Source organism: Solanum pennellii, chromosome 1 (assembly GCF_001406875.1).
Source record: "Solanum pennellii chromosome 1, SPENNV200".
Classification (NCBI taxonomy): domain Eukaryota; kingdom Viridiplantae; phylum Streptophyta; class Magnoliopsida; order Solanales; family Solanaceae; genus Solanum; species Solanum pennellii.
Genome location: NC_028637.1, coordinates 46,467,473 through 46,476,479, shown reverse-complemented (window position 1 = coordinate 46,476,479; position 9,007 = coordinate 46,467,473).

Here is a 9,007-nt window from a genome sequence, read left to right as displayed (position 1 = left end):
GGGGGGGGGGGGGAGAATGTAATACTCCGAAAGTCTAAGACGTGTTCTAGATCCTAACATAGGTATCAAAAGGTTTACAGACTGTTTTAAAGTCAATTTTAATGAATATATGTCATTTAGGAAGTTTAGGAATCAAAACATCAAGGAACATCCATGACGTCCAAAAACTAGTTCAATGAGGTGCTAGTGTGCCTTAGCCTATTTGACTAAGTTTTATGAGTCAGAAAATGATGAATTTTGGTGGAAGGGTGTCTAACACGTATTAAAGTTAGTTTGTACTCGAAACTTCTCTACGACTCCCCAAGGACAAATCAAGGGCCCTTGAGGAGCTGCCAAAAGGCAGTGTGCACAAACGAGTGAAATTGACGGATTGTGTGTCAATCGACGGGGCGTCGATGACCACCGTGGATTAACGCTTAGCCAAATCCATGGGAGGCCTGTTTTGACAAGTCTCTGAACTAAATGACGGACCAACAGGACGGTTGGTTCCTTGGTCCATCGATTGACAAACGGGGAATGAACGGATGATTCAATTGGCTTTGTTATCATGTTGATAACTATTCTGTGATGATATTACACCGTTATTGGGTTGAGTTAAGGGTTGATGGTAAGACCTTGATGATGAATTGTGAAGGAGATTGAGTAAGTCTTGTGATCCCTATTATTTACTTCAATTGTGGTTACTTGTGATTAAGTGATGATGTTGTATTGAAGTATACCTTATATTAAGATTGATAGGGTTGGTATGATGTTGAATTGAAATGTCTTGAACTATGGATTGTGATTTGTTGGCTAAGATGTAAATATTATAAGGTTGGTGATAACTTACCATTGTGACTTATTATGATGTAACTATGTAAATGTGCTAACCTCACTTATATAAATTGTAATGAAAGGACAATACTTATGCAATTCTTATTGAGCTTTGGTGATGATGATTATACAAGGGATAGACCCTATTACCTACATTAAGCTATGATGATTAATAAAGACATTAAAGACATTTCAAAAGGAACTCTATTTAAGCACCGAGTGAACTAGTGTAAAGAGTGTCCCTTCCCACATAGGGAAGGTAGGATAACTAATGTACTCATGAAGTTGGAGACTATAACACATGTAGCATAAAGAGGGTCCCAACTATATCTCCTAGTTCTTGAACTATGTTGCCCCCATAGGAATACTAACTACTTGATCTACGTAGTTGTTATGTTCTTGTTTTGGTACTGCCTTGGCAAGTAGTCCACCTTCCTTCGGTGTAGGTTCTATGACACCAGATTCCACATTAGCTCATGTGTTCTATGTCGGTTAAGGAAAGATGTTACCAAAAGGTAAAATGCACTTAAGAAATGAACTCTAACTAGGATGACCTAAGGGGTTTAAATTATTCTAGGTTGGGGTATGAGACTCTACCTAAACATTGCACTAGTTATCCTTGAGGGAAGTCTTAGGAGGATGTTCTTCTATATGTATATGCTTATAATGGTACATAATATGTATAAGATGATCTTGCACATTGATGATACTATATGATGATTGGTTTAACTTAGGAATATGTGTTTGGTCTCCATTGCTAAAGCGTGATGATATGTACTCTTAATGATATGCTATGTGAAGTTTACTCTTAATGATATGCTATGTGAAGTTGGATATTGGTCATGGTTCTTGTTGGGTTTACTTGATTGAGTAAGATTATGGGGCTTTGCTTGGTCATTGCACTAGTGCACTTAATGAGGGTTCATGGGTAATTGTCTTGCTTTGGTTATGTTGTAATGAACTCTTATTCATGCTTGTTGCTATTATAACTTGATGATAGCATTGTCTTGGTGTTGAATTATGTGATATGCATGTTCGCTTGACTAGACTTAGTATTGTTGGTATTGTGATGTACATGCTCTTGACTTTATGAATATGCCTTATTTATTGGTATGGTCTTCTTGAATGTGCATAAAGCTTTTCAAAGTAAATTACATACTTTAATGAAATGTCCTTTTCTAGCATGGTTTTATGATGTGTGTGCATATGGACTCATACTTAGTACAAGTGGTGTACTAACCCCTTTTTCTCCCCTTTTTCCAAATATTTTAGGTTCCGGTCGTTGAAGGGCTTTTGAGACGACTTTGAAGGAAGACTTGGAATTCTCACTCATCCAAGTTGGGTAGGTCCTCACTTTCCGAGGGAAATGCCACTATCAAGCTTATGATGTTGTTCTAGTTATAAGACTTTTAGTTCTTTCCTTTTCACTTGAGTACTAAACAATGTATAGCCTATATGTGGCTTTATTACATTGATGTATGGGATATGCCCAATTGACATACTCTTATTTTTTATGGTTATGAGATGAGATATCCGGTTTTAAGACTATATTGTATGTTATATATCTATGTTCAATAAAAATAGAAGAAAGTATAATCTTCCTATACGAAGGGTCTATGTATACTCGATATGACTATATTATGTGTATACGAGAGGTCTATGTAAATCTCAAGATAGATATAGAAAAGTTTTTAAAATTTCTGCATTTTTGTCCTATTAATGTAATGATCTAAGCTAAGAGGCTAGTCTTAGTCCTCAAAGAGGACGACAACGCCGGTTACGAGGGGGTGCTCCCCGGATGTGACAAACTTGGTATCAGAGAATGAGGTTGAATATCTTTAGTATATGTCTCATATAACCACTTCTAGTATATTCTTATTTATAATTGTGAAGCGTGCCACACTTATGAATAGGAAACTATAAGATGCTTAGGAAACTCACTTTTTTGGAAATCCAATATCGTGCCTCTAGAGTCTTGACTCTATGTGCCCTTAGCATCTAATACTTTTATTGTGATTATAGGCCATGAATACTCGAAAAAAAACTTCTCGAAGACTTGATAAAGAGATTGCCAATGCGGGAGCTCCTTTCCGAGGCAATCAAGTCCCTCCACTTGAAGAAGTAGCTAATGATGACCAAGATGCGGTCAATCCTCCTTCTTTGTCGGATGGTGACATAAGGGTTGCTTTTCTCTAAATGGTCCAATCCATTACTACTCAAGCACAAGTCGTCACTACCCAAGCTCAAGCCATGACGGCCCAAACTAATCGGGAGGTTGTACCACGAGCAAACCAACATGTTGGTACCATAGCCTCCCATTTGAGGGATTTCACTAGGATGAATCCCCCTACTTTCTATGGGTCCAAGGTTGAGGAAGACCTCCAATAGTTCATTGATTAAATCTACAATATCCTCTATGCTATTGGGTTGACTACTAGTGAGAAGGCCGAGTTAGCCACTTAACTCAAAGATGTGACCCAAACTTGGTACGTTCAATGGAGAGACAATAGACCCTTAAGAGGTGGACCGGTGACGTGGGAGATTTTCAAGAAGAATTTTTCTTGATAAATTCTTTCCTAGGGAAAAGAGGGAAGCCAAAGTAATGGAGTTCATCAACCTTCATCAAAGTGATATGAGTGTACTTGAATACTCTTTAAATTCACTAAATTGTCAAGGTATGCTTCTTCTTTGGTTTCCGATACTAGAGATTAAATGAGCCGCTTTGTGATGGGAGAGTCAGATGAATTGAAAGAAGAATGTCATTCGGCTATGCTATCTGACAATATGGATATTTCTCGTCTCATGGTTCATGCTCAACAAGTGGAACAGACAAGGGCTAAGAGAAAGAGTAGAGATGCCAATAGGGCAAGGTCTTTTGATGGTGGTTCTTCAAAGAGTAGACTTGATATCTTTGAAAAGCCTAGGTTTAAGAAGAGGTCTTCTAATCAAGTTTTTACAAAATTTCCCAAGGCTCGTGATGATAGGGTGTCTAACCCTAAGTCTCAAAAGGGAAGAGGTAATAGCTTACCAAATAAGAAGTCAACTTGTGGAAAGTGTGGCAAGAAACATTATGGTGATTGCCTCATTGGGACAAACAAATTTCTTTGGGAGTGGAAAAAGTGGCCACAAGGTTAGGGATAGCCCAAATGTGAAGGGGAAAGACAAAGGTAGATGGCAAGCTCAAACTAGTGGTTCTAAGGTGGATCCTGCAAAGAAAAATCACTCTTATGCACTTCGCTTGAGGGGTGAACAATAGAGTTCTCCCGATGTGGTGACTGGTATGTTACAAGTCTTCTCTATTGATGTATATGCTTTACTTGATCTAAGTGCTACACTATCTTTTGTTACTCCCTTGATAGCTAGAAAGTTTGATATTTTTCTCGATATTTTAAATGAACCTTTCATGGTAACTACCCCAGTAGATGAGTCGGTGGTTGCAAAGAGGGTATATAAAAATTGTCCTATAATGTTGCCCAATAGAGTTACTCATGTTGAATTGGTAGAACTTGATATGGTCGATTTCCATGTCATTTTGGGGATGGATTGGTTGCATGATTGTTTTACTTCCATTGATTATAGATTTAGAATTGTCAAGTTCAATTTTCTAAATAAACATGTTTAAGAGTGGAAGGGGGGAAATTCTATTCCTAGAGGTCGTATCATCTCTTGTCTTAAGGCTTGTAAAATAATGTCAAAAGGGTGTCGTCACATTGTAAGAGTAAAACATTTAGACTCCGAAAACCCTCTCATTGAGTTAGTCTCCATAGTAAGGGAGTTTCTGGATGTCTTTCCTAATAATATTCCCAGAATCTCTCCCGAACGGAAAATTGATTTTTGTATTGACTTGATACCGGACACCAACCCCATTCCAATTCCTCCTTATCGGATGGCTCTGGCTGAATTGAAAGAGTTGAAGGCTCAACTCAAAGATTTACTAGACAAGGGCTTCATTAGACCTAGTATTTCTCCATGGGGTGCTCCGGTTTAATTTGTAAAGAAGAAAGATGGGTCCCTTAGGATGTGCTTTGATTATCGCTAACTCAATAAATTCACTATTTAGAACAAGTATCCTCTCCCTCGGATTGACGAATTTTTTGATCAACTCCAAGGAGGCAATCTTCTTTTCTGAGATTGACTTGAGATCGAGGTATCACCAACTTAGGGTGAGAGGTCAAGATATACCAAAAATGGAATTTCGGACTAGATATGGTCACTATGAGTTCTTAGTAATGTCCATTGGTCTCACTAATGCCCCGGCGACATTTATGGATCTCATAAATAGGGTGTTTCAAAGTTACCTAGATTCATTTGTCATTGTCTTCATTGACGATATCTTTGTATATTCGAAAAATGAGGGTGTACACAGGACCATTTGAGGGTGGTGTTACAAGTGCTTAAGGAGAACCAATTACTTTCCAAGTATAGCAAATGTTAGTTTTGGTTGAGGTCGGTGGCATTTCTTGGTCATATCATCTCTAGTGAGGGAGTTGAGAATGACCCAAGGAAAACTGAGCCGGTCAAGAACTGGCCTAGACCATTAACTCCAACCGACATTAGGACTTTCTTGGGTCTAGTGGGTTATTATCAGTGGTTTGTGGATGGTTTTGCTTCCATTTCATCTCCCTTTACTACTTTGACCCAAAAGAGTAAGAAATTTGAGTGTTTGTAGGCATGTGAAAGAAACTTCCAAATCTTGAAAGATAGGGTTACTTCTGCTCCGGTGTTGACTCTACTGAAGGGTACCAAGGGTTTTGTTGTGTATTGTAATGCATTCCGAGTGGGTTTAAGGTGTGTGCTTATGCAACATGGGAAAGTAATATACTATGCCTCTAGACAACTTAAGGTGCTTGAGAAAACTATGCAACTCATGATCTTGAGTTTGCGGTCGTGGTATTCGCTTTGAAAATATGGAGGAACTACTTGTATGGTATCCATCTAGATGTGTATACCGACCACAAGAGTCTACAATGTGTGTTTACTCAAAAGGAGTTGAATCTCCGACAAAAAAAGTGGTTGGAATTATTAAAAGAGTACGACATGATTGTTCTCTATCACCTCGGAAAGGCCAATTTGGTTGTGTATGCTCTAAGTGATATGACCATGGGTAGTGTGTCTCATGTAGAGGAAGCCAAGAAATACCTAGTGAAAGATGTTCATAGGTTGGCTACATTGGGTGTTGGATTGGAAGATTCTCCGAATGGTGGTTTCATAGTCCATCATAACTCCGAGTCATCTTTGGTATTTGAGGTGAAGTCCAAACAACACCTTGATCAAACAGTGATGGAGTTGAAGGAATCGGTTCTTGTCAAGCTTAATGAGTCATTCTCCTTAGGGGGATGGTGTCTTGAGGTATCAAGGAAGGTTGTGTTTTCCTAATGTAAATGGTTTGAGGAACCAGATTCTTGATAAAGCTCATGGTCCCGTTACTCTATTCATCAGGATCTACGAAGATGTACCATGATCTTAGAAAAGTGTTTTGGTTAGAGGGATTGAAGAAGGACATAGCGAAATTTGTTGTAAAGTGTCCAAATTGCCAACAAGTGAAAGTTGAACACCAAAAGCCGGGTGGTTTAATCAAACAAAATCCAAGTTCCTACTTGTAAGTGAGAAGAAATAAATATGGATTTTGTGGTAGGTTTACCTCGGACACAAAAAGCAATATGACTCCATATGGGTGGTTGTGGATAGGTTGACCAAATCTGCTCATTTTATTCCCGTCAAGTTTACCTATTCAACGGAGGATTTTGAAAAGATTTTCATATATGAGATTGTGTGTCGCCATGATATTCCATTATCCATCATATCGGATAGGGGTGAACAATTAATATCTAGGTTTTAGAGATCATTCCGAAAGGGGTTGGGTACTAAGGTAAAGCTAAGCACCATTTTTCATCATCAAACAGACGGTCAAGCGGAGTGTATGATTCAAACCCTTGAGGATATGCTTAGAGCTCGTATAATTTGTTTCAAGGGAAATTGGGATAATCATTTGCCTTTGGTGGAGTTTGCTTACAATAATAGCTACCATTCATCCATATCTATGGCTCCTTATGAAGCCTTGTACGGTAAGAGATGTACATCTCCAATTGGATGGTATGAAGTGGGTGAGTCTTCACTTTTGGGTCCCAATTTGATTTATAAGACTTTGGAGAAGGTTCATATTATAAGGAATCGCTTCAAAACAACCTATAGCCGGAAAAAGTCTTATGCTGACCATAGAAGAAGGGAATTAGAGTTTGAAGAAGGTGATAAAGTGTACATAACTATTTCGCCTATGAAAGGGGTGGTGATATTTGGCAAGAAAGGGATGTTAAATCCTCGTTATGTGGGTCCCTATGAAATCTTTCAAAAGATTTGTAAGGTGGCATATGAGTTGAGGTTTCCTAGTGAATTGGCTTCGGTTCATCCGATTTTCCATGTTTCTATGCTTAATAAGTGTATTGGTGATCCTTTTCTATTCTTCCTACTGAGGGTCTTGGTGTGCAAGAGAACCTCTCTAATGAGGAGGTTCCGGTTGAAATTCTTGATCGTCAAGTGAAGAGGTTGAGGAAAAAATATGTGGGCTCCGTAAAAGTTTTATGGAGAAACCACCCAGTTGAGGGAGCAACATGGGAGAACGAGGCCCACATGAAGTCCCGTTACCTTAATCTATTTGATAACTAAGGTTAGTTATTCCTTCTAATAATGAAAATAATGACTAAAATTGAAGTTGGTTTGATTTTTGATGAAGTGTTGCAAAAATGTTCATGGTACAGTAACATTACAGTGAAATGTACCTATTTAACTTGAAAATCGTCAATTTTGCTCTTTGCCTTGTTTTGGGATCATATTGTGTATTTTTGGTATGTGGTGCCTTCATGAATTGTATTGAGCATGTTGATATGTATTTAAGAAAACTTTGGCATAATGAATAAGCATGAAATGAATGTTGAACTTATATGAGTTGAAGTTGAAAAAGTATATTTTGAATTGCTTTATGTAAATGCCATGAGTGAAGTTATGTTGATTTGAGTTGTAAATCATGTTATGATGTACTTTTGTTTGTTGGGATGCTAGTCTTGGTCTATTACTTCCTTTCAAAAGATTTTAGTGTCATTCGGGGACGAATGTTCCTAAAGGAGGGATAATGCAATACTCCGAAAGTCTAAGACGTGTTCTAGAGTCTAACATAGGTGTCAACAGGTTTAGACACTCTTTTAAAGTCAACTTTAATGAATATATGTCATTTAGGAATTTTAGGAATCAAAACGTCAAGGAACATCCATGACGTCCAAAAACTAGTTCAATGAGGTGATAGTGTGCCTTAGCCTATTTGACTAAGTTTTAGGAGTCGGAAAATGATGAATTTTGGTGGAAGGGTGTCTAACACGTATTAGATTTAATTTGTAGTCTAAACTTCTGGGTACGAATCCCCAAGGACCAACAAAGGTCCCTTGAGGAGGACCCTTGCAATTTGGCAAAAACCTACCAAAAGGCAATGTGTACAAACGAGTGCAATCGACGGATTGTGTGTCAATCGACGGGGCATTGATGGCAACCTTCGATGAACACTTATACAAATACATGGAGGCCTGTTTTAACAAGTCTCTGAACTAAACCAACGACCAACAGGACGGTTGGTCCCTTGGTCCGTCGGTTGACAAACGGTGCGTGGACGGGGACTCATCTGTGAGGGACTGAATTTGCTGCACGTTTTTAGTTTAGTTAAATTAATTAATTAAGTGGTTAGTTAATTATTTAGGGGTTTAAGGAGGTTTAATTAAGTGGATTAATGACCTGTATAAAGACTCTAAGCTAATTAAACTAACCTAAGCCCTCATAATCCCAAACCCAAATTCTTCTCCTTCTCTCTTCTTTCTCTCTCCCCAGTTGAAGAACACCATAGAAGGTCAAATTCAAGGAGGTTATAGGGCTGAAAACTCAAATTTTCTCCATCCATCTTCATTAAATACTAAGGTATGAGATTTCTTTCATCTTTGGGACCTTTTTCCTTAAAGAGTTCCTTCAAATTAATTTTAATAGATGAGTTTTCATGTGGGTCTTTTCCAATCTCGAAATTGATCTTGTGAATTGCTTTGCTTATGATTTCTTTTGGATATTATGAATATACTAACATATATTATAAATCAATTATGTTATTTCTTGATGGATTGGTCTAGTCTGTAGAAGTTGACCTATTCCCTTTAACCCTATG